Source organism: Pseudophryne corroboree, chromosome 1 (assembly GCF_028390025.1).
Source record: "Pseudophryne corroboree isolate aPseCor3 chromosome 1, aPseCor3.hap2, whole genome shotgun sequence".
Taxonomy (NCBI): Eukaryota; Metazoa; Chordata; class Amphibia; order Anura; family Myobatrachidae; genus Pseudophryne; species Pseudophryne corroboree.
The window spans coordinates 398,250,437-398,278,149 of NC_086444.1; the positions used below are offsets into that span (position 1 = coordinate 398,250,437).

Here is a 27,713-nt window from a genome sequence, read left to right on the forward strand (position 1 = left end):
AGCACACACTACACACAGCACAGTACAGGGATTGAGCACACACTACATAAAGCAAACTACAGGGAGGGAGCACACATTACATACAGAACAGTACAGGGAGGCGGAGCACACACTACATACAGCACAGTACAGGGAGGGAGCACACACTACATACAGAACAGTACAGGGAGGGAACACACACTACATACAGCACAGTACAGGGAGGCGGAGCACACACTACATAAAGCAAACTACAGGGAGGGAGCACACATTACATACAGAACAGTACAGGGAGGGAGCACACACTACATTCAGCACAGTACAGAGAGGGAACACACACTACCTACAGCACAGTACAGGGAGGGAGCACACACTACATACAGCACAGTACAGGGAGGGGGAGCACACACTACATACAGTACAGGGAGGGAGCACACACTACATGCAGCACAGTACAGGGAGGGGGAGCACACACTACATACAGCACAGTACAGGGAGGGGGAGCACACACTACATACAGCACAGTACAGGGAGGGAGCACACACTACATACAGCACAGAACAGGGAGGGAGCACACACTACATACAGCACAGTACAGGGAGGGGGCACACACTACATACAGCACAGTACAGGGAGGGAGCACACACTACATACAGCACAGTACAGGGAGGGAGCACACACTACATACAGCACAGTACAGGGAGGGAGCACACACTACATACAGCACAGTAGAGGGAGAGAGCACACACTACATACAGCACAGTACAGGGAGGGAGCACACACTACACATAGCACAGTACAGGGATTGAGCACACACTACATAAAGCAAACTACAGGGAGAGAGCACACATTACATACAGAACAGTACAGGGAGGCGGAGCACACACTACATACAGCACAGTACAGGGAGGGAGCACACACTACATACAGAACAGTACAGGGAGGGGGAGCACATACTACATACAGCACAGTACAGGGAGGGAGCACACACTACATACAGCACAGTACAGAGGGGGAGCACACACTACATACAGCACAGTACAGGGAGGGAGCACACACTACATACAGCACAGTACAGGGAGGGAGCACACACTACATACAGCACAGTACAGGGAGGAGGAGCACACACTACATACAGCACAGTACAGGGAGGGAGCACACACTACATACAGCACAGTACAGGGAGGGGGAGCACATACTACATACAGCACAGTACAGGGAGGGAGCACACACTACATACAGCACAGTACAGAGGGGGAGCACACACTACATACAGCACAGTACAGGGAGGGAGCACACACAAGTAGTGAAACACAGACACGGGGACCAGCGCAGTGGAATCTGTCCCAGTGGCCAATCCACCCCTGATTACAGTACATACATAGACACCACATTATTATATGAATAGCACCACATTACATGTATAGCACCGCATTACATGTATAGCACCACATAACACGAATAGCACTGCGTTACAAGTATAGCACCACACTACATGTATAGCACCGCATTACACAAATACAGTAGCACCACATAACACAAATAGCACCACATTACAGGTATACCACCGCACTACATGTATAGCACCGTATTATATGAATAGCACCACATTACACGTATAGCACCTCATTACACAAATAGCACCACATTACATACGTAGCTACCGCATTACATACGTAGCCACCGCATTACATAAATAGGCTCATCATCATGGACAGACATTGGGCAGCTATAGGACTGAAGGACTTTGCATTAGAGATTGTCCCAGGGTTGGCTGTGAGTGCTGTTTGATCAGCTGGCATCCTGAGAACAAGGTACATACTGCTCCTGTCCAGTCCCCAACCATACTCTGTGACCGGGGATGCCCTAACCCTTACACCATCATGATAATGCAAATAATGTAATTAAAAATAACTTCTCTGCCGGGTCCCCTTCAGTGCTCAGTTACTGCTCTGGCCAGTTCAGTGAGAGTGCGGGAGCTAGGGTGGCGGTGGGTATAGTGAACACGGCTCCAGTCTTCGCTATGCTGCTGCTCCCAGGCCATGCTCGTTGAAGAGACCTTTGGCCGAGGCCAGAAGACGATGCTGCTGGGATTATTAACTTTCTCCAGGTCCCCCGTTGGTAGAAAAGCTTCACCACTTTTCACGGCTACCAATTTTCCACTAAGGGGGTATTCAATTAGTACAATTTTTTCTACCAGTCGAAAAAAAATGCACTTTTCGCCCATTTTTAGGTCGAATTTACATTCGACCTATTCAATGCCCGTGCTGTTTTTTCCACTGGTTGAAAAATCTGGCACTGGCAAAACCACATATATCTGCAAATTCACCGTCGATAAACCTGTTTTGGCAAATTCGCAGGCATTTTCGCCCATATTTGGCATAATTTTTGCCCATGCCGATTCGACAAATAAAAGCGAAAATGGATTAAAAACGCTATTGGATACACACAGGTCAAATTAGTGCAGATTTTCCGACTGTCGGAAAATTTGGCACTAATTGAATATACCCCTGTAACAGAGTTAAGGCCTAATAGAAGTCATTGAGGGGTATTCCATTGTTTGAAAAGTTAGTTGGGTGTCTGTTTTTTCCTATCTAATAGACAGGAAAAAACAGACACCCAACCGACTTTGCAAATACACCTTGCTATTGATGTTTCTCTGTGTTATCGTTATACTGTAGTGTATTATTATTATTTTTGTTGTGACGCTTACGGTGATGTGGGGGTTGAAGTTCTCCATAGGCAGAGGCCAGTTAGTGCAACACACCCCGAATGAGTCATACAGGTTGTTGTTAAACTCTAAGCCCGCTGCAAGGATAAGGTACCTGTTGGTGTGGCACTTCGTTAAGTGAGAGTTGTATGGGTGTTGTGCTTTTTTTTCCACAAAAACAGGTGCCAGTGAACCTTCACCCCTTAGTGTCAAGTTGCAGTTTTCCACCTAGTGTACAAGCAACCATAGATGAAAACGTAGGATCTGAGGCCAAAAGTGCCACTGATGATCTTCCACTTTGCCTGAGGGCTGTTGTTTCCTTGGTACTGCTGGCCAGGAGGATAGTAGGGGCATCTTGCCTTCTCTTTACCAGGTATCTTATCTCCACATCCGCCATGCAGATATTTGAGGTGAACACAATCTAGAGACCCCTCTTGTACTATCTACACCTAGGCTGAACCTCTCTCTTGCAACTTCAATTCCTATCCAGAGGACATCAGATTCCTAGTTTTGGTCTATAGGGTTGACACTCATCCTGCATGTGATCCTGTTTACTGTATGTTGGTCTATTTAAAATGAAAAAAAAAAACGACTTAATAAATAGTAATATTTAGGGGGAAGATTCAATTGGGAGTGAGGTTTAGCGAGTTAAAAAACCTTGTGTCCATTTTTTGGGAATACTGCGGGTATGCATGCTCCCGATACCTATGGTATCCAGTAAAAAAAAAATGGTTGAGGGGTTTTCCGCGCTAAATAAACCCTGTGGCGTGTAAATAATTTTTAAAATATTTCTTATAAAAGATACACGGCTCCGGGGGGGGGGGGGAATCAGACACCATTACTGCCGAAGACCTGGTTTGCGATGCTGAAGGAGAAGACACAGCATTGGAAGCTGAGCAATTACTGGCTAAGCTAACTGGAAACTTCCAATTGCTTGATTAGTCCTCCGGGGAGGGGGGGGCGGGATGCAGCCAGACTTGCTTTGGAGATGCGAGGTAGAAGATGCGGTGGTTTTCTTATCACTGCGTCCCATTTTCGGTCCCGCTATTAAATAACAAAATACCACAGATGTAGGAAGAACCCTGAACCATGAGTGTATTTTTACATTTCCTGCCCGCAATTGAATCTGCCCCTTAAGTAATTGTTATTTTTTTACTGTGTGCATGTGCAGCAATTGAAACTTCTTTGGACTGTCTTATTGCTTATCCCAGATCCCATGTGTTATCACATGATCACGGGTCTGTTTTCAGCCAATCAAATTGGCCTCTAATTGGATACAGCAATAACATCCATTGGTCCAAAATTGCGTTATTGACCATTTTGATTCAGCAAAAACAGATCACCTCGACTTGGATAATGCCCCTACTGTTTGTAGTCTTGTGATCTATGAAGACACATCCTCCATGATTAAGGGTCGTCTAAGCTTTGAAAAAAGTTTATTAACCACAGAAACACATAGGGGTATATTTACTAAGGTCCCGATTTTGACTGAGATGCCGTTTTTTCTTCAAAGTGTCATCTCGGTAATTTACTAAGCAAAAATCACGGCAGTGATGAGGGCATTCGTAATATTTTGGAAGTCCTAGGAAAAAATCACGAATCAATACACCATCGGTCAAATACGCCTGCAATTTGGTAGAAATCGGTCATTTACTAAAAAGTGCAAAACACAAACACTGCCGACAATAGCCAAACACTGCCGTGATAAAGTACAAATCGTGAAAAAGTGCTAAAAAAAAACAGACCTGCTTTTTTATTATCCCGTGTTTGTATAGGCATGCACGGATCCATGAGATCCGTGCATGTTTTTCAGTGGGAAGGGGGGGGAAATGTTCTAAATTTTCAGAAAAAAAATTGCGTGGGGTCCCCCCTCCTAAGGCAAACCAGCCTCGGGCTCTTTGAGCCGATCCTGGTTGCAGAAATATGGGGAAGAAATGGACAGGGGTTCCCCCATATTTAAGCAACCAGCATCGGGCTCTGCGCCTGGTCCTGGTTCCAAAAATACGGGGGACAAAAAGAGTAGGGGTCCTCCGTATTTTTGAAACCAGCACCGGGCTCCACTAGCTGGAAAGATAATGCCACAGCCGGGGGTCACTTTTATACAGTGCCTTGCGGCCGTGGCATCAAATATCCAACTAGTCACCCCTGGCCGGGGTACCCTGGGGGAGTGGGGAAGGCTATCAGCCCCCCATCCGCAGCCCATTGGATGGGGGGGACAGCCTCGGGCTTCACCCCTGGCCCTTGGGTGGCTGGGGGGGACGACCCCTTGATTGAAGGGGTCCCCACTCCCCCAGGGTACCCCGGCCAGGGGTGACTAGTTGGATATTTGATGCCACGGCCGCAAGGCACTGTATAAAAGTGACCCCCGGCTGTGGCATTATCTGTCCAGCTAGTGGAGCCCGATGCTGGTTTCAAAAATACGGGGGACCCCTACTCTTTTTGTCCCCCGTATTTTTGGAACCAGGACCAGGCGCAGAGCCTGATGCTGGTTGCTTAAATATGGGGGAACCCCTGTCCATTTTTTCCCCATATTTCTGCAACCAGGATCGGCTCAAAGAGCCCGAGGCTGGTTTGCCTTAGGAGGGGGGACCCCACGCAATTTTTTTTTACATTTAAACTTTTTTTTTTTTTTATAACAAAGTGCACAATGAAGCCCAGCACGGATCTCTCAGTTCCGGCCGAGATTCATTGTATTAAAGTCGGCAGTGTTTTACAAGTCACTCACGTAAAACACTGCCTAAAAAAACGAATGACATCGACATCGGAAAACCCGCAAATGCAGAATACGGCAGCTTAGTAAATTAGTCGTAATCAATTCAAAAAGTTGCATATTTACACTTTCGATGTCATTCGTGATTGAACTTTGACCTCAAACGGGAAAATACGAATCTTAGTAAATTTATCCCATAGAATGGGACTTTTAAATTGATGAGTGTCCCATTGTTTGGATGCATTCGGCTTGAAGGAGCAGCTTTTACTATCATTATGGGGGAATCGCTCCATACACTGATACAATGCTGATTACCTTTTCTCAATTTTTAAATTTGCCTTAAATATAGGGCCCAATTCATCATGGAACGCATCTACGATGTGTTCGCATGCAGAAGCCCTTTTGCAGCATGCGCACGTGCAGAAGCCGCACTGCGCAGTGAGATGTGATGGCATCTCACAAATGCAAACACCTCTGCCTGATTGACAGATAGAGGCGTTCGTGGGGTGGTAGGAGGCATCGATGCAGTGTTTAGGGGGCGAGTACGGTCCAGACAACGCAGGCATGTTCGGGCAGTTTGCGGGGCAGGCCACGGTGGCTGCGTGACTTTACAAGCAGCCACTGGGACCCGAAACATGGCGGGTAGCCATCTGCCTTTGCAGGGCTACCCTTAACATACAAGTGATTTGCTGCTGAGCAAAGCGTTGGCATGGGGGGGGGGGGAGGGGCCGGCATGCGGCGTCGCTGGGCGTCCCCCCGCATGCTAGTGTAAAGGGTTCTAGTTGTGAGATTTTTCGCACAACTACAACCCATGCTGAATTAGGCCCATAATATTGTATATATTAAATTATTAACCACTGTTCTCACCATGACTGAGTAATGCCTAAAACAATTCTTATAAAGGATGTTTTTCTAGGTTTGTGAATAAGAAACCATGCACTGATGAATATTTTATCTTGTGTAACATCAGATATGTTCCTTTTCTTTCCAATCTGGGTTATTGCCTAAAGTCATTGATCATAACATCATTTGTAGATGTATTTATTGCTGGCAGGAATAATTTACATTATGATACCTGGGTTTACAGGTGGCTGATTGAGGATGATCTATGTAAGTGTGTTTCTGTAATGTTAGCCTGTCATCTCTGGATGTTTAGATGAACTTGTAAGTGCCCATTAAGCTTTTATGTCTCTATCCCACATCCCTTACCAAATGATTGCACATTTATGTGTATACACACATTACCATGCACATCATTCATATTTAATAGGGTGAAAAGGCATAGGTGAGTATAATTTACATTCAAGTAAGACTAATTGTATGCTAATGACATAAATGGGCAGTCTGGAACAATCTGAATCTATTCAGTAACAGCATCCCTAGAGAAGTGAAACTTTCATGTTTATAAATTGCATGTTGTCGTTTTCCTTCATTGTACAGTGTGTTATACTGTGCCCCTTACTCTTGTCATGGGGTATAAATACCCAGTAATATAGAAGCAGTAGCTATCAGGTCCAACAGTCCTAAGGGTACCATACTGTAGGCTGTTCGGTTGCATCATTATACTGTACTTTCTAGTTATCCCAGCACAGTCATCATGACACTATACGGAGTTACACAAGTCTAGTCACCAAGACACTGTACAGCATTACACCAGTACTGTCTCCAAGACACTATACGGAGTTACACCAGTACTGTCACCAAGACACTATACGGCATTACACCAGTACTGTCACCATGACACTATACGGAGTTACACCAGTACTGTCACCAAGACACTATACGGAGTTACACCAATACCGCCACCATGACACTATATGGAGTTATACCAGTACTGTCACCATGACCAGAGCTGGATTAAGGCCTCGGGGGGGCCGGGGTACTTAAGACAGAGGGGCCCTAAGATCTAATATATCATATCAACTCCTGTCGCTGGTGCCATCACTGTGTAAAATCAATAATGTCCCATAGGTAGGACATTAGGACTAGATGTCACGTAGGCCTAGATGTCAACCATGGCACTCCAAATTAACAAGACAACTACAAAAACTCACACGAAAACTTGAACACAGTGGCGTAAATCTCGTATTTCAAGTGACTTCCTCACATATAAGACTGTCTACCATTCTTATAAAAATGCCCTGGACACTGCCAAACAAACATATTTCCAAACTCTTATCTCTGCTCAAGCCTCTAACCCCAAACGACTCTTTAATACATTTAAATCACTTCTGAATCCTCCTGCACCTACCCCACCTGCCACTATCAAGGCACAAAAAACTCGACTATACCCTACCCCACAAGCTCGCTGCCTAGGTGTCATCCTTGACTCTGATCTGTCCTTTGTTCCCCACATTCAATCTGTCTCAAGATCATATTACATGCATCTAAAAAACATATCCAAAATACGACCATACCTTACACAAGACACTGCTAAAACTCTAATCCACGCTCTCATTATCTCCCGCATTGATTATTGCAATAGTCTCCTAACTGGTCTTCCCAAAACAAGACTCTCTGTCAGTCCCTCCATTGGTTACCTGTACTCTACCGCATTCAATATAAAATACTTTTACTCACATACAAGGTCATTAACCAAACTACACCAACGTACATCACTTCGCTTATCACAAAGTATCTCCCAACCCGACCTCTTCGCTCTTCACAAGACCTGCGTCTCTCATCCACACTCATTACTCGCTCCCACTCACAACTGCAGGACTTTCATCGGGCTGCATCCACTCTGTGGAATGCCCTACCATGCACAATAAGACTCTCCTCTAGTCTCCAAACCTTCAAGCGTTCCCTGAAAACTCACCTCTTTAGGCAAGCGTATCAAATTCCAGAACCGCCCACATAACTTTCATAAACCTGCTGTCACGATCCGGGTATCTGGACGCCATTTCTTACCCATCAGATGCCTCCTAAGGCTGGCTCAGCGCTACAGGACCGGATCCCATCTGTTATCCTAATGTTCACATTCCTGCATCCTCTCCTGTCTCTCTGAGACGCTGTCACAGTAACGCCTTATTACATCTGGCATGGCGTCTCCCGCGGCCTCCGCCGCCGTCCCTGAGCTTCTGCATGCAGAGTGTCAGAGTGGCGATTACGTCAGCCGCGGCCTCCGCTGTGTCCGCGTGGTTGGATGTGCACTTGTCAGCCTGGCGTCTCCTGTCTCCAGTGGCCGGCGCCGCCATTACTGTTTTCATTACCACATGGATTACAAACCAAACTTCCCTCCAAGTGTCTGCATGGGCGCAGCCATCTTGGATTCTGTCAGCTGATCATTTCCTCCAATCTGTTGTCAGTATTGTTAATCTGCATAATTGCCTAGCCAATCCCTTCCTTGCTGCAGGTATAAATACACTGTGCCTGAGCAAGGAAGGCGTCAGTGCTTTGGTTGTCAAACCTAGTTCCTGTTTGTCTCTCTCCTGTGATTGTCTTCCAGGTTCCAGCTCCTGTCTCAAGACTTCCACCATAGAGACCCGCACCAGCATTCCACCTGCGGTGTAGCCTGACTCTCCAATCCATTGTGGATTCATCTGTTTCCAGCTACAACATTACCTGCTTCCAGCTCAGCTTCCAGCAGAGTACAGCTTCCCTTAAAGGGCCGGTGTCCTTTCTACACTTTACCACTCTCCACCGGTATTATTATTTCTCCGCTCTCAAGTTCTACATTTCAGTTCATATTTCATCGCTCCCAAGTTCATTTATTATTTAACTGGTTCCAGCCAGTATCCACTCCGTGCTAACAACAGTCTGGTTCCAGCCAGTATCCACAGCAGCTGTTTTACCTTCAGCAACCCAGCTTTTCCTGGAACACCAGCTGGCACAATCCTGGGTTATCTCCATTGCTACAGTCGGGCCTGATAAGGACTTTCCATCTAGAAGATCATAAGAACTATCTCACACTACCAGTGCCCTGTGGCTCCTGCCATCCTGTAGTACCCAGGAACTGTATTTATTATTTGCTGACTTTTACGTTTTCTTTTACTGCTGCTGTGTTGCGGAGTTGTCATAATAAACATCATTGACTTTTATCCAAGTTGTCGTGGTCACGCCTTCGGGCAGTTATTATTCATGTTACTTACATGTCCAGGGGTCTGATACAACCTCCCAGGTTCCGGTACATCTCAGCCCCTACAACTGAGGCTGCCTCCCGTCAGCTCAGGCCCTCAGTTGTGACAGTAAGCACTGACCTAATGAATCCAGCCGGAGACCAGGATCAAGCGGCCAGGCCGATGCAAGAACTGGCAGCCCGACTAGAACATCAGGAGGCTGCACAGGGCCACATCATCCGCTGTCTCCAGGATCTCTCTACTCGGCTGGATGGGATTCAGACAACTCTCCGTGGATCAGGCGCATCTGGTGCGTCAACCACAGTGACTCCAGCTATAACCCCACCCACCTTACCCATTTCTGCTCCACGTCTTCATCTTCCAACGCCAGCAAAATTTGACGGATCTCCAAGATTCTGCAGGGGATTTCTCAACCAGTGTGAGATTCAGTTTGAGCTACAACCTGGCAATTTTCCCAGTGACCGTACGAAAATTGCCTACATCATCTCTCTTCTCCGTGGCTCCGCCCTTGACTGGGCATCACCGTTATGGGAGAGGTCCGACACCCTGCTATCTTCTTACACTGCATTCGTGTCAACATTCAGGCGCATCTTCGACGAGCCAGGCCGGGTAACCTCAGCTTCATCCGAGATTCTCCGTTTACGCCAGGGGTCACGTACTGTAGGACAATATCTGATACAGTTCCAGATCCTGGCATCCGAACTGGCATGGAACGACGAGGCCCTGTATGCTGCATTCTGGCTTGGCTTATCTGAGCTTATTAAAGATGAGTTAGCTACCAGAGACTTACCTTCTAAGTTAGATGAGCTAATCTCACTCTGCACGAAAGTTGATTTACGTTTCAGAGAGAGAGCAACTGAGCGTGGAAGATCATCTGCTCCAAAATCTTCTGCTCCTCCTCCTCGTCAACTGTCACCATCTAAAGATGAGCCCATGCAAATTGGCCGTTCCCGTTTAACTCCTGCTGAGCGCCGAAGACGTCTCTCTGAGTCTCTTTGTCTTTACTGTGCAGCTCCGTCTCACACCATCAATGCCTGTCCCGAACGTCCGGGAAAACTCCAAACCCTAGCTCGCCCAGGAGAGGGCCGGCTAGGAGTAATGATCTCCTCTCCATCTCCTCATGATTGTAATCTCCCAGTCTCGCTTCAAGTTGCTCAACGTTATCGGAACGTCATTGCTCTCCTTGATTCCGGAGCAGCTGGGAACTTTATTACTGAAGCCTATGTTAAACGGTGGTCCCTACCCACCGAGAGACTTCCTTCCTCCTTTTCCTTAACTGCCGTGGATGGCAGTAAAATTTTTGATACTGTTATTGCTCTAAGGACTCTACCAGTTCGTCTGAGAGTGGGAGTTCTTCATTCCGAACTTATTTCACTTTTAGTGATTCCAAGAGCCACACATCCTGTGGTCCTGGGCCTTCCATGGCTCCGTCTTCACAATCCTACAATTGATTGGACGACTACGCAAATCCTGGCATGGGGTTCCTCCTGTGCAGAGACATGTTTGTTTAAAGTATTGCCTGTCTGTTCTTCCTCCCCCAGGTCGTCTGATGTTCCACCTCCTCCATATCAAGATTTCACGGATGTGTTCAGTAAAGCTTCTGCTGATATCCTTCCTCCTCATAGAGAATGGGACTGCCCGATTGATCTCGTTCCAGGGAAGGTTCCACCTCGAGGCCGAACTTATCCGTTGTCTCTGCCTGAGACGCATTCTATGGAGGAATACATTAAAGAGAACCTAGCAAAGGGGTTCATTCGACCTTCTTCTTCCCCAGCCGGCGCAGGCTTCTTTTTTGTAAAAAAGAAAGATGGTGGTCTGCGGCCGTGCATCGACTACAGAGGTTTGAACGACATTACCATCAAGAACCGTTATCCTTTACCCCTGATTACTGAGCTTTTTGACAGAGTTAGCGGAGCTACCATCTTTACAAAGCTGGACTTGCGAGGTGCATACAATCTCATCCGGATCCGTGAGGGTGACGAGTGGAAGACCGCCTTTAACACCCGTGACGGACATTATGAGTACCTCGTCATGCCCTTCGGATTGAGCAATGCTCCAGCTGTCTTCCAGCATTTTGTCAATGAGATTTTCAGAGACATTCTATACCGTCATGTCGTGGTCTATCTAGACCAGGGGTCTTCAACCTTTAAGACAGTGTGGGCCACATAAAAAAATGAAACGAAGCCGAGGGCCACTAAGCTATACTGCGGTATTTAGAATCTAAATTTTAATTTATGATTGTAATGAGACCTTTTCTAGACTCATAAGACCATAAAAAAGACTTCAAAAGATAATTATTGTAATTTAATGAATGAAACATGGTCTACTTTACCTTTGTTATTATAATAAGTTCATATCAGTGGGAAACTTGGCATTGTTTTTGCTTGGCCAGCTTGTCGATGTTGGCATCAATGTTAGAAGTCGCTATGCGCAGAGTATTCTCAAGATGTTGGTCTGTAAGCACTGAACTGGACTCATACGGCAGTATCACTGGACTGGTGGGTATAATGTGGGCATGCTTTCACAATATTGCTGCTGTCTGTCTGTGATGGGGGGAGGGAGGGTATGATAGCGCCTATGTCAAGACATAGGTGCTATCATACCCTCCCTCCTCCCCATCACAGACAGACAGCAGCATTGTCAAAGCATGCTCCCTGCCATCTCTGCTCTTAATACTTAATACACCCCCTGCTGGGTCCCCCGCCACGCCCCCTGCCCTCAATACTAATTTATTCACTGCCATGCTCAGGCTGCCGCACCCCCGTCCCCGCCGCTCCCGCACGCCGGGTTCCTGCACTGCCCCCTGCCCTCAACACTTATACACTTTTATTCTCCTGCCGCAGCCCCCCCCCCCCCCCCCGCGCGCCGGGTCCCCGCCGCACACAGCCATGCTCAGGCTGCATACATGCTGCCGCACCCTCTCCGCTCCCGCCCGCCGGGTTCCCGCACTGCCCCCTGCTCTCAATGGTAACTTGCCGCACCCCCCCCCAGCCGGGTCCCCGCCGCTCTCACCCACCTATTCAACACTGCAGGCGGAGGTAGACACAGGGAGGGAGACACAGTAAGGGTGACCAGACCGCTGACCAGACTAAGAGGAGCTACTCCCCTTCTTCACAGGCAACCAGTGACAGTGCGGGGGAGTCACATGACTCCGGGAAAGGGAAAAAAAATTTTTTTTTTTGTGTTCATATGTGCGCTGCGGGCGGGCGCGTCGGCGGGCCATGGAAACCATAGCAGCGGGCCACCTGTGGCCCGCGGGCCACGGGTTGAAGACCCCTGATCTAGACGATATCCTCATTTTTGCCAACGATTTAGAGGAACATCGTTTTTGGGTTAAAGAGGTTCTGTCCCGTCTCCGTGTCAATCATCTCTATTGCAAATTAGAAAAATGCGTCTTTGAAGTCAAGTCCATTCCGTTTCTAGGGTACATTGTGTCCGGTTCCGGACTAGAGATGGATCCTGAGAAACTACAAGCAATTCAGAATTGGCCGGTACCCTTAACCCTCAAAGGGGTCCAGAGGTTCTTAGGGTTCGCCAATTATTACCGAAAGTTTATACGAGACTTTTCCACCATTGTGGCGCCTATTACTGCTTTCACCAAGAAGGGTGCTAACCCGTCCAAGTGGTCTGAAGAAGCCATGCAAGCTTTTCATCTTTTAAAACAGAGGTTCATCTCTGCGCCTGTCCTGAAACAGCCTGACATCGACTCTCCTTTCATCCTAGAGGTGGATGCCTCTTCCGTTGGAGTAGGAGCGGTGTTATCTCAGAGGGCTAAAGATGGCCATTTACATCCTTGCAGTTTCTTCTCCCGGAAGTTCTCCCCAGCTGAGCGCAACTATGCCATTGGCGACCAGGAGTTGCTAGCCATCAAGCTCGCTCTAGAAGAGTGGAGGTATCTGTTGGAGGGAGCTTCTCATTTAATCACCATACTTACAGACCACAAGAACCTTTTATACCTGAAGGGCGCACAATGTCTCAACCCTCGTCAGGCCAGATGGGCACTTTTCTTTTCCAGGTTCGACTTTAAACTCCAGTTCTGTCCGGGCTCTCAGAATCGCAAGGCCGATGCCCTTTCCCGCTCATGGGAGCAAGAAAATGAGTCAGAGTCTTCAGACAAGCATCCTATTATAAATCCGTTGGCATTCTCCACGGTAGGGATGGACTCTACGCCCCCATCAGGGAAAAGTTTTGTGAAGCCGATGCTAAGGAAGAAGCTCATGCATTGGGCCCATGCTTCCCGTTTTGCCGGACATACAGGTATCCAAAAAACCCTGGAGTTTATCTCTAGGTCCTATTGGTGGCCAACTCTGAAAAAGGACGTCTTGGAGTTTATTGCATTTTGCCCAAAGTGTGCCCAACATAAAGTATCCCGCCAGTCGCCTGCGGGGCAACTGGTTCCACTATCCGTTCCCCGTCGACCATGGACCCACTTGTCGATGGATTTCATTACAGACTTACCCATGTGCAACAAGTTCAATACCATCTGGGTGGTAGTTGACCGGTTCACCAAGATGGCACACTTCATTCCTCTCACCGGTCTTCCGTCAGCTTCCAAGTTGGCTCAAGTATTCATACAAGAGATCTTCCGACTCCACGGTCTTCCTGAAGAAATTATCTCAGATCGAGGAGTTCAATTCACAGCCAAATTCTGGCGAAGTTTATGTCAAGTCCTCCAAGTCAAGCTAAAGTTTTCCACGGCTTACCATCCTCAGACCAATGGTCAAACCGAGAGGGTGAATCAGGACTTGGAGGCCTTCCTCCGCATCTATGTGTTCTCCTCTCAAGATGACTGGGTTCAATTACTTCCCTGGGCCGAGTTCTGTCATAACAACCAGTATCATTCTTCATCTGCTTCAACACCATTCTTCACTAACTTTGGATTCCACCCTAAAGTTCCTGAGTTCCAACCGCTTCCAGCAACTTCTGTTCCCGCAGTGGATATCACCTTGCATCAGTTTGCCAATATCTGGAAGAGCGTACGATCAGCTCTGCTCAAGGCATCGTTCAGGTACAAGAAGTTTGCGGATAAGAAGCGTCGAGCAGTTCCTGCTCTCAAGGTGGGTGATCGGGTATGGTTATCCACGAAGAATTTGAGGTTAAGAGTTCCCAGTATGAAGTTTGCACCTCGCTATATCGGTCCTTTCAAGATTGAACAAGTCATCAATCCTGTTGCTTACAGACTCCAGTTGCCTCCCTTCTTAAAAATACCCAGGACATTCCATGTTTCCCTGTTGAAACCGCTGATCTTGAATCGGTTTCATTCCTCACTTCCTCCAACTCCGAAAGTCCAAACTCAACGAGGCGTTGAGTATGAAGTGGCCAAGATCCTGGACTCACGTCACCGTTACGGTCAACTACAATATCTTATTGACTGGAAGGGTTATGGTCCTGAGGAACGTTCATGGACCAATGCTTCTGATGTCCATGCTCCTGCCTTGGTCCGGAGATTCCATTCCAAGTTTCCTCAAAAGCCAAAGAAGTGTCCTGGGGCCACTCCTAAAGGGGGGGGTGCTGTCACGATCCGGGTATCTGGACGCCATTTCTTACCCATCAGATGCCTCCTAAGGCTGGCTCAGCGCTACAGGACCGGATCCCATCTGTTATCCTAATGTTCTCATTCCTGCATCCTCTCCTGTCTCTCTGAGACGCTGTCACAGTAACGCCTTATTACATCTGGCATGGCGTCTCCCGCGGCCTCCGCCGCCGTCCCTGAGCTTCTGCATGCAGAGTGTCAGAGTGGCGATTACGTCAGCCGCGGCCTCCGCTGTGTCCGCGTGGTTGGATGTGCACTTGTCAGCCTGGCGTCTCCTGTCTCCAGTGGCCGGCGCCGCCATTACTGTTTTCATTACCACATGGATTACAAACCAAACTTCCCTCCAAGTGTCTGCATGGGCGCAGCCATCTTGGATTCTGTCAGCTGATCATTTCCTCCAATCTGTTGTCAGTATTGTTAATCTGCATAATTGCCTAGCCAATCCCTTCCTTGCTGCAGGTATAAATACACTGTGCCTGAGCAAGGAAGGCGTCAGTGCTTTGGTTGTCAAACCTAGTTCCTGTTTGTCTCTCTCCTGTGATTGTCTTCCAGGTTCCAGCTCCTGTCTCAAGACTTCCACCATAGAGACCCGCACCAGCATTCCACCTGCGGTGTAGCCTGACTCTCCAATCCATTGTGGATTCATCTGTTTCCAGCTACAACATTACCTGCTTCCAGCTCAGCTTCCAGCAGAGTACAGCTTCCCTTAAAGGGCCGGTGTCCTTTCTACACTTTACCACTCTCCACCGGTATTATTATTTCTCCGCTCTCAAGTTCTACATTTCAGTTCATATTTCATCGCTCCCAAGTTCATTTATTATTTAACTGGTTCCAGCCAGTATCCACTCCGTGCTAACAACAGTCTGGTTCCAGCCAGTATCCACAGCAGCTGTTTTACCTTCAGCAACCCAGCTTTTCCTGGAACACCAGCTGGCACAATCCTGGGTTATCTCCATTGCTACAGTCGGGCCTGGTAAGGACTTTCCATCTAGAAGATCATAAGAACTATCTCACACTACCAGTGCCCTGTGGCTCCTGCCATCCTGTAGTACCCAGGAACTGTATTTATTATTTGCTGACTTTTACGTTTTCTTTTACTGCTGCTGTGTTGCGGAGTTGTCATAATAAACATCATTGACTTTTATCCAAGTTGTCGTGGTCACGCCTTCGGGCAGTTATTATTCATGTTACTTACATGTCCAGGGGTCTGATACAACCTCCCAGGTTCCGGTACATCTCAGCCCCTACAACTGAGGCTGCCTCCCGTCAGCTCAGGCCCTCAGTTGTGACACCTTCCTATCAAATTGCATCTACTCTGTACAGTCCACACATATCCTCACATGTCTTCTCATTCTATGCAATAGATAGCACCTTTCCTTGTGTACATATGCCTATTTCCCTATAGATTGTAAGCTTGCGAGCAGGGCCTTCCTACCTCTGACTGTTATCACCCAGTTTGTTATTGTTATTTATCTAATGTCCTAAGTGGATGCTGGGGACTCCGTAAGGACCATGGGGAATAGCGGCTCCGCAGGAGACTGGGCACATCTAAAGAAAGCTTTAGGACTAACTGGTGTGCACTGGGTCCTCCCCCTATGACCCTCCTCCAAGCCTCAGTTAGATTTCTGTGCCCGACGAGAAGGGTGCACACTAGGGGCTCTCCTGAGCTTCTTAGTGAAAGTTTTAGTTTAGGTTTGTTATTTTCAGTGAGACCTGCTGGCAACAGGCTCACTGCATCGAGGGACTAAGGGGAGAAGAAGCGAACTCACCTGCGTGCAGAGTGGATTGGGCTTCTTGGCTACTGGACATTAGCTCCAGAGGGACGATCACAGGTCCAGCCTGGATGGGTCCCGGAGCCGCGCCGCCGGCCCCCTTACAGAGCCAGAAGAGCGAAGAGGTCCGGAAAAATCGGCGGCAGAAGACGTTCCTGTCTTCAATAAGGTAGCGCACAGCACTGCAGCTGTGCGCCATTGCTCTCAGCACACTTCATACTCCGGTCACTGAGGGTGCAGGGCGCTGGGGGGGGCGCCCTGAGACGCAATAAAACATGACAGAAATACCTTACATGGCAAAAAAATACATCACATATAGCTCCTGGGCTATATGGATGCATTTAACCCCTGCCAAAATATACAAAAAACCGGGAGATAAGGCCGCCGAAAAGGGGGCGGAGCCTATCTCCTCAGCACACTGGCGCCATTTTCCCTCACAGCTCAGTTGGAGGGAAGCTCCCTCGCTCTTCCCTGCAGTCACTACACTACAGAAAGGGTTAAAAAAAGAGAGGGGGGCACTAATTAGGCGCAGTATTAAAACATACAGCAGCTATAAGGGGAAAAACACTTATATAAGGTTATCCCTGTATATATATAGCGCTCTGGTGTGTGCTGGCATACTCTCCCTCTGTCTCCCCAAAGGAGCATTCCCTGTGTGTGTGCTGTGTGTCGGTACGTTTGTGTCGACATGTATGAGGAGAAAAATGATGTGGAGACGGAGCAGAGTGTCTGTAACAGTGATGTCACCCCCTAGGGGGTCGACACCTGAGTGGATGTACTGTTGAAAATTACGTGACAGTGTCAGCTCTATATAAAAAAAACAGTGGTTGACATGAGACAGCCGGCTACTCAGCTTGTGCCTGTCCAGACGTCTCATAGGCCGTCAGGGGCTCTAAAGCGGCCGTTACCTCAGATGGCAGATACAGACGCCGACACGGATACTGACTCCTGTGTCGACGGTGAAGAGACAACCGTGATTTCCAGTAGGGCCACACGTTACATGATTGAGACAATGGAAAATGTTTTTATACATTTCTGATAATACGAGTACCACCAAAAAGGGGTATTATGTTGGTGAGGGAAAAACTACCTGTAGTTTTCCTGAATCTGAGAAATAAAATGAGGTGTGTGATGATGCGTGGGTTTCCCCCCGATAACAATTGATAATTTCTTAAAAAGTATTGGCTGCATACCCTTTCCCGCCAGAGGTTAGGGTGCGTTGGGAAACACCCCCTAGGGGGGATAAGGCGCTCACACGCTTGTAAGAACAAGGGCTCTACCCTCTCATGAGATGGCCGCCCTTAAGGATCCTGCTGATAGAAAGCAGGAGGGTATCCAAAAAGGTATTTACACACATACTGGTGTTATACTGCGACCAGCTATCGCCTCAGCCTGGAGGTGCAGTGCTGGGTTGGCATGGTCGGATTCCCTGACTGGAAATATTGATATCCTAGATAAGGATAGTATATTATTGCCTATAGAGCATTTAAAAGATGCATTTCTATATATGCATGATGCACAGCGGAATAATTGCCGACTGGCATCAAGTATAAGTGCGTTGTCCAATTCTACCAGAAAAATGGTCAGGTGATGTGGATTCCAAACGGCATTTGGAAGTATTGCCTTTGAAAGGGGACATTTGGGGTCGGTCTTTTAGACCTGGTGGCCACGGCAACAGCTGGGAAATCCACGTTTGTACCCCAGGTCGCCTCTCAAAATAAGACGCCGTAGTATCAGGCGCAGTCCTTTGTTGGCAAGCGGACAAAAGGTTCCTCTTTTCTGCTCATGATAGAGGGAGAGGAAAAAGGCTGCAGAGATCAGCCAGTTCCCAGGAACAGAAACCCTTTCCCGCCTTCTGCCAAGCCCTCAGTATGACGCTAGGGCTTTACAAGCTCAGGCACGGTGGGGGCCCGTTCTCAATGAATTTCAGTGCGCAGTGGGCTCACTCGCAAGTAGACCCCTGGATCCTTCAGGTAATATCTCAGGGATACATATTGGAATTCGAGACGTCTCCCCCTCGCCGTTTCCAAAAGTCGGCTTTACCGACGTATCCCTCTGACAGGGAGGCAGTTTTGGTGGCCATTCACAAGCTGTATTCCCAGCAGGTGATAATCAAGGTACCCCTCCTGCAACGGGAACGGGGTATTATTCCACACTATTGTGGTACCGAAGCCAGACGGCTCGGTGAGACCGATTCTAAATCTAAAATCTAAAATCTTTGAACACTTACATACAGAGGTTCAAATTCAAGATTGAGTCACTCAGAGCAGTGATTGCGAACCTGGAAGAAGGGGACTACATGATGTCTCGGGACATCAAGGATGCTTACCTTCATGTCAAAATTTACCCTTCTCACCAAGGGTACCTCAGGTTATGGTACAGAACTGTCACTATCAGTTCAGACGCTGCCGTAGGGATGGTCCACGGCACCCCGGGTCTTTACCAAGGTAATGGACGAAATGATATCCCTTCGAAAGAAGGGAATTTTAGTTATCCCTTACTTGGACGATTCCCTGATAAGGGTAAGATCCAGGGAACAGTTGGAACGACGACTTGTCTTCTGTTTCCTAGGGATGATCCTGGACACAGTCCAGAAAAAAGGTGTTTCTCCCGGATGAGAAAGCCAGGGAGTTATCCGAGCTAATCAGGAACCTCCTAAAACCGAACCAAGTTTTCAGTGCATCAATGCACAAGGGTTCTGGGTAAAAATGGTGGCTTCCTACGAAGCAATCCCATTCGTTAGATTCCACGCAAGAACTTTCCAGTGGAACCTACTGGACAAATGGTCCGGGTCGCATTTTCAGATGCATCAGCGGATAACCCTGTCACCAAGGACAAGGGTATCCATCCTGTGGTGGTTGCAGAGTGCTCATCTTCTAGAGGGCCGCAGATTCGGCATTCAGGACTGGGTCCTGGTGACCACGGATGCCAGCCTGCGAGGCTGGGGAGCAGTCACACAGGGAAGGAATATCCAGGGCTTAGGGTCAAGCCTGGATACATCACTTCACATAAATATCCTGAAGCTAAGGGCCATTTACAATGCTCTAAGCTTAGCGAGACCTCTGCTTCAAGGTCAGCCGGTGTTGATCCAGTCGGACAACATCATGGCAGTCACCCACGTAAACAGACAGGGTGGCACAAGAAGCAGGAGGGCAATGGCAGAAGCTACAAGGATTCTTCGCTGGGCGGAAAATCATGTGATAGCACTGTCAACAGTATTCATTCCGGGAGTGGACAACTGGGAAGCAGACTTCCTCAGCACGACCTCCACCCGGGAGAGTGGGGACTTCACCCAGAAGTCGTCCACATGATTAAAAAACTCGACAGGTATTGCGCCAGGTCAAGAGACCCTCAGGCAATAGTTGTAGACGCTCTAGTAACACCGTGGGTGTACCAGTCAGTGTATGTGTTCCCTCCTCTGCCTCTCATACCCAAGGTACTGAGATTGATAAGATGGAGAGGAGAAAGCACTATATTCATGGCTCCGGATTGGCCAAGAAGGACTTGGTAACCGGAACTTCAAGAGAGGCTCACGGAGGATCCGTGGCCTCTACCTCTAAGAAGGGACCTGCTCCAGCAAGGACCCTGTCTGTTCCAAGACTTACCGCGGCTGCGTTTGACGGCATGGCGGTTGAACACCGGATCCTGAAGGAAAAAAGGCATTCCGGATGAAGTCATCCCTATCCTGATCAAAAGCCAGGAAGGATGTAACCGCAAAAACATTATCACCACAATTGGCGAAAATATGTTGCGTAGTGCGAGGCCAGTAAGGCCCGACGGAGGAAATTCAACTGGGTCGATTCCTACATTTCCTGAAAACAGGAGTGTCTATGGGCCTGAAATTGGGGTCCATTAAGGTTCAGATTTCGGCCCTGTCAATTTTCTTCCAAAAAAGAACTAGCTTCAGTCCCTGAAGTTTAGACGTTTGAAAAAGGGGTACTGCATATACAGCCTCCTTTTGTGCCTCCAGTGGCAATTTGGGATCTCAATGTAGTTTGGGTTCCAAAAGTCACATTGGTTTGAACCACTTAAATCTGTGGAATTAAAATATCTCACATGGAAAGTGGTCATGCTGTTGGCCCTGGCCTGGGCCAGGCGCGTGTCAGAATTGGCGGCTTTATCCTGTAAAAGCCCTTATCTGATTTTCCATTCGGACAGGGCGGAATTGAGGACTCGTCCTCAGTTTCTCCCTAAGGTGGTTCCAGCGTTTTCACCTGAACCAACCTATTGTGGGGCCTGCGGCTACTAGGGACTTGGAGGAATCCAAGTTGCTGGATGTTGTCAGGGCCCTGAAAATATGTTTCCAGGACGGCTGGAGTCAGGAAATCTGACTCGCTGTTTATCCTGTATGCACCCAACATGCTGGGTGCTCCTGCTTCTAAGCAGACTATTGCTCGTTGGATTTGTAGTACAATTCAGCTTGCACATTCTGTGGCAGGCCTGCCACAGCTAAAATCTGTAAAAGCCCGTTCCACAAGGAAAGTGGGCTCATCTTGGGCGGCTGCCCGAGGGGTCTCGGCTTTACAACTTTGCCGAGCAGCTACTTGGTCAGGGGCAAACACGTTTGCTAAATTCTACAAATTTGATACCCTGGCTGAGGAGGACCTGGAGTTCTCTCAATTGGTGCCGCAGAGTCATCCGCACTCTCCCGCCCGTTTGGGAGCTTTGGTATAATCCCCATGGTCCTTACGGAGTCCCCAGCATCCACTTAGGACGTTAGAGAAAATAAGAATTTACTTACCGATAATTCTATTTCTCATAGTCCGTAGTGGATGCTGGGCGCCCATCCCAAGTGCGGATTGTCTGCAATACTTGTACATAGTTATTGTTACAAAAATCGGGTTATTATTGTTGGGAGCCATCTTTTCAGAGGCTCCTCTGTTATCATACTGTTAACTGGGTTCAGATCACAAGTTATACGGTGTGATTGGTGTGGCTGGTATGAGTCTTACCCGGGATTCAAAATCCTTCCTTATTGTGTACGCTCGTCCGGGCACAGTATCCTAACTGAGGCTTGGAGGAGGGTCATAGGGGGAGGAGCCAGTGCACACCAGTTAGTCCTAAAGCTTTCTTTAGATGTGCCCAGTCTCCTGCGGAGCCGCTATTCCCCATGGTCCTTACGGAGTCCCCAGCATCCACTACGGACTATGAGAAATAGAATTATCGGTAAGTAAATTCTTATTTTCAAATTGTAAAGCGCAACAGAATTTGCTGCGCTATATAAGAAACTGTTAATAAATAAATAGGTGCGGCACTCATGCTTGTCTCATGCAAAAAAAGGACAGCCGTCCTGTATGCTTCTTCAACGTTTCAATTTATTATTCAAATTGTCGTCAGGAAGAAAAAAAAAATATATTTTTTCCTGACGACAAATTGTCGTCAGGAAAAAATATATTTTTTTTTTCTTCCTGACGACAATTTGAATAAAAATTGAAACATTGAAGAAGCATACAGGACAGCTGTCCTTTTTTTGCATAAGACAAGCATAAGTGACGCACGTATGGGACATTTTATATATATATATATATATATATACACACACACACATACACCCAAATGCTTGTTCCGGTACTTCCTTGTCAATGAATAATGCAAATAATTGTACCAGGTGCGCTCCTATTATCACTATGCTGGAGGGAAATACTTAGGTTTGCTTCTGAGGTGGCACTGAAAGATTATGATCGACGTTTCATGGTTTACTTTTTATACCATCCTGAAGAAATGGTATAAAAACCATGAAATGTCAATCATAACCTGTGGATTACAGTGTTATTTGCAAGATGCCTTTGAGTGCCACCTCAGAAGAATATATATATATATACACACATACAGATATATATATATATATATATATATATATATATATATAATATAATTACCCAGAACCTGAACTTTAAATACTGTGCAGCCAGCCTTACCTCTTACTCTGCTGGCAGGCTGCACACATGTAATAGGAGAGCATGAGTACCTCGCTGTCCGTCTCCTCCAGGAATCAAAACACCTAAGCTGGGATGGGTGCAAGCTGGCTCCACAAGCCGCGTCTTCCTTGTTCCCGTCGCTCAGCTGTCCTGCGTCCCTGCAGGCGGCGGCGGGCGGCAGCAGGAGCCGGGGGAGCCGTGAGCCACCGGGACAGGCGTCACTCAGCTGCCCCTGCGTGTGGCGCCGGCGCCAGTGTTTGGCAGCACAGTGGGGAGCCGGGACCAGGAGCGCAGCACAGAGATCCTATCTGTGGAGGTCGTGCCGGCGGGGGGCCCTTTTAAAAAAGGGGGCCCGGGGTACTTAACCCCAGGGCCCCACCCTTAATCCGGCTCTGACCATGACACTATACGGAGCTACACAAGTACTGTCACCATGACACTACAATATAGGGATTTACACCCAGGGCCGTTTCTAGGGCTGTGCAATCGCATGGGGTGACTTCAGCCATGGCCACTGTCTTTGAGACAGTATTCCATGCAGTCTGGCCGTCGACATGGAATACTATAGAAAATGTCCCACCAAAAATTGGTGCTGCCTCAGAGGAGACACTTCTGCTGGTTGCTAGAGGAGGATGCGCCCATTTTAGGAGAGACATTTATAAGACTGGTAGGCGCGAACAGTGCCAGAAGGGACCACGGTGGTGATGGCACCAGCGGCATCCTGTAACCTCTGACAACGAGCAGATATAATGGCATACCTCTAGGGGGCATTCATGTGTGGGGCATGCATAAATGTGAAGCAAGGAGCATTACTTTGTGGGGCACATTATGTTAATATGGTGTAAGGGGCATTACTGTGTGGTGTATAATATGATAATATAGTACAAGGGGCATTACTGTCTGTGAGGCATAATATGGTGCCAGGGGCATTACTGTCAGTGTGGGGCATAATGTGCTGCCAGGAACATAAGACATAATATAGTGCCAAGGGCATTATGGTGTGTGGCATAATATGTTGTAAGAGGCATTACTGTCAGTGTGTGGCATAATATGGTGCCAGGGACATTACTGCATGGGGCATAATATGGTGCCAGGGCCATTACTGTGTGGGGCATAATATGGTGCAAGGGTCATTACTGTGTGGGGCATAATATTTTGTAAGGGGCACTATTGTATCGGTTTTAAGGTAGGCTTTTCCTGCATAGCCACACCCATACACTGATGTAATAACCTACATGTAATGCCAGTAAAGGTGTCCGTCACATTACACTGCCAGGGGGGCACATCATTTTATATTGGCTGCATTTCCCTTCATATTACACCAGTACTGGTGCACTTGCAATATAGCAGCAAAGATTACCATTATTTTACACCAACCTAATAAAAATCATAAAAGGATACTCATCATGTTATATCATATAGATTTGGATCACAGTATACCAACACATTACAGTATATTGGTAGAGATACCAATAACATGAGTAATTCACTCTGACAGCTTCTGGGGTAATGTGGGAAAGTAGACACTAAGGGAGAAGTTTGTAAAGTTTGTAAAAGCGCCTCATGCTCATCCTGGGGGAGCCTGAGACTGGGCTTGCAGGCAAAGCGGGACAAGAGGTTGGCAACTACATAAGGTACACCCGTCCTGGAAACTCTCCAAATGGAAGTTGTGAAGAGTTTATTTACTTGATGACGTCCAGCTGCGTTATCTCACCGTGGAGTGCGTTGTGCGCTGCTCATGGAGGCCGGCACAGCGGGAAATATCCCATGCTCGCACTAGCCCAGCCTGCCCATGGTGCTGACAGTAGCCACTGCTGCTGTGCTGGGGCTGGCTGAGAGCCCTCCAATGCACTGCAGGCAGTGGGACTCTGGGAGTGCGGGGAGGGTCAGTGTGATGTCCTGATGGAATACTGGTCTGGGACCTATTACTGAGCCTCTGTAAAGCATTTAACTAGAAGCCAGCATTTGTGATGGATCATGGACAGGCCATTTTTTGGGGCCCAGCTATGGGACCCTCCGGGCCCTGGGCTGCCTTGTGGGAAATCCAGTCATGTATGTAGTTCATCATTAATGTTTATTTCTAAGATGATATATATTCCAGAGGGCAATCATCATCATACAGATATGACATATGAATACAGTAAGCATAGCACAGGTATGTTTGTGCATAAAAATAAATGCATGGATGCAAGAACACAGCTGCAAGAATGAGTTATGTGCATACAATAACAACTAGCATGGATACAGATGTACACAGAGTAAACAAATAGCACAGCACACAGATAAAGTCCAGCATACAGTAAGACATGAAAAAAGACATACTGCTAGAAGGATAGAGATACAGCCAAGAGACGTTGGTGCTGAATCTGAGTTGGATGTTGAATGCAGCTGCCTCTTTTGCCGCATTCACATGTGTCTTTGTGTTAATGCAACTACAAACTCTTTCCCGGGTGTACAACGATGCATCCAAATGTGCAAGGGCTGTGGCGCCCATTGTCAGCATCCCTAGACACTGGAATACTGCTTGGTGCTTCTTTAGAGCTACCATCCCTCACATCAATGCCCTATGGCAGGTGAAATTTTTCCATGAATGTGGCCTCCTATGTGAGCGCGTCTCTGCATACAACCGGTCTCCGCAACACTCCCATAACATGCAACATCTCAGAGTCTTTTTAGTCTCCCCCTTCCTGATACCTCTCAGTCACCATCCAGAAGTTAAAAGTTACCGGAAAGCGGAGGAACTGCATTCCATTACCTGTAATAGCAGATGGAACTAGTTCAGCCTCCGCCATGGCCCTGCACAGTGACTGCCAGAGCTAGGCAAGGGACTCTTCTGATCAAAAGATTTTCACAGAGAGCCCGTCCCACTGATTGCATCTTCTATTGCTAGTGTCTGTCAGGCTGTACCCCCCTCCTTAGGTTCCTTGAATTTTTTTGCATTGCGGCATACATAAAGTCATGATTATTCACCCCTGCGCTAAGAGAAGGAGGGGCCATCAGCACTGTGCAGAAGACGAGAAAGTAAGAGAGAGCTGGAGAAACATGGATGGGGACACTGGACACAAACAAGGGCAATGAGCTGGACAGATGCAGGGGTGGTGAACAAGAGGGACACAGGCGGATGAGATAGAGAGACACGGGGCTCAGGAGGGGCTAAGCTGTAGAGACGCATGCGGTGAGTTGGAGGTATGCAGGACCAGTGGCGGAACTAGCGAACGGTGGGCCCAGGTGCGACAAAATGCTTTGCCCCACCCCTCATCCCATCCAAGTCCACCCCCTCACCCCTGGAGAGGATCTGGTGAGGGGGACCTGCTCAGGGCCAGAGAAATGGATACCTAGCAACAGTGCCGTAAGTAGACATTTTAGCACTGTGTGCAAGAAACGGCATCGGAGCCCCACCCCTGCATGCAAAACAGGGGCAGTGTGCGCCGTAGGCGCGCACAAAAATACATAGGGGCGTGGCTTCGTGGGAAGGGGTGTGGCCACAAAAGAATACCAATTCATAAAACGGTGCACAGTAGTCTCCATTCTTCAAATTACGCCGCACAGTAGCACCACTACACCAGGTAAAGATCCTTTTACACCTTACGGTGGACAGATTCCCCTTTTTACACATTACGGCAGACAGCATCCCCTTTTTACACATTAAGGCAGACAGCGTACCCCTTTTTACACATAACGGCAGACAGTGTCCCCCTTTTTACACATAACGGCAGACAGCGTGCCCTTTTTATACATAACGGCAGACAGCATCCCCTTTTTACACAACGGCAGACAGCATTCCCTTTTTGCACATTACGGCAGACAGCGTTCCCCTTTTTACACATTACGGTAGACAGCGTCCCGCTTTTTACACATTACGGTAGACAGCGTCCCCTTATTATACATAACGGCAGACAACGTGCCCTTGTTACACATTACGGCAGACAGCGTGCCCTTTTTACACATTACGGCAGACAGCGTGCCCATTTTACACATTACGGCAGGCAGATTCCCCCTTTTTACACATTACGGCAGACAGCACCCCCCTTTTTAACACATTACGGCAGACAGCGTGCCCCTTTTTGCACAGAAAGAAAGAAAGAAAGAAAGAAAGAAAGAAAGAAAGAAAGAAAGAAAGAAAGAAAGAAAAAGAAAGAAAGAGAAAGAATGAATTATACTTATAACTCCTCTGTGGGGAAGGGGTGTGGCCACAAAATAATACCAGAGATCCCGATTCCCGGGCAGGAGAGAAGGAGGAGAAGGGAGGTGGAGGAGGGAGCCGCAGCAGCGCTGTGTTATTGGTGGAGGCGCTGCTGCTGCTGTCCCAGTCCTTCACCATAGGCTGTTCTCCGCCGCTGTGAATGCTGGGATGCTCTTCCCAGCATTCACAGCGTTGGAAAACAGCCTATGGTGAAGCAGAGGGACAGCAGCAGCAGCGCCTCAATCAATAACACAGCTCTGCTGCGGCTCCCTCCTCCACCTCCCTCCTCCTCCTTCCCCCTGTGTCCGCTGCGCTCCTCTCCTCTCCTGTGTCCTGCGGGCGGCTGTGTGCTGCGGGCGGCGGTTGCCCGCAGCACACAGCGGCATGTAATGAGTCAGTTTGACTCATTACATGCTTTGGGCCCCTGGACAGCGGCGGGCCCCAGTGCAACGCACTGGTTGCACTGGCGGTAGTTCCACCTCTGTGCAGGACGGTGGTTTGAAGAGATGCAGGAGGATGGTACTTGAGAGATGGGATGAGTTATAGAGAAGCAGGTGTGTAACCCTATTCCCGCAGGAAGGTTAGCTATATATTAAGCCCCCCCCTGGTATGTTACTAGGAGCTCCTTCTCTTTCCCCACATTGGGGAATATCTTAGTGCCTCCACCCAAGCTAAAGTGATGAGGCGGCTTGCCTGGGTAAGCCGAGGATGCAAAAGTGGTAAGGCACCCTTAGATTTTCCTCCACAACCTATAGGGTCCAGGGGATTGGGTATCAATAATTAATGTTACCGTGTACCGTTCCAACAAATGATAAGATCTCCCCGTGGA

General features: G+C 48.0%; 1 protein-coding gene and 1 long non-coding RNA gene across 5 annotated transcripts in view; one reads left to right on the top strand and one right to left on the bottom strand.

Moving 5' to 3' along the window:
- MYO18B (myosin XVIIIB) overlaps positions 1-27,713 on the bottom strand; it is a 1,127,577-nt gene that overhangs the window by 1,084,484 nt on the left and 15,380 nt on the right. The window lies entirely within an intron of this gene.
- LOC134887451 (uncharacterized) overlaps positions 1-27,713 on the top strand; it is a 197,206-nt gene that overhangs the window by 70,872 nt on the left and 98,621 nt on the right. The window lies entirely within an intron of this gene.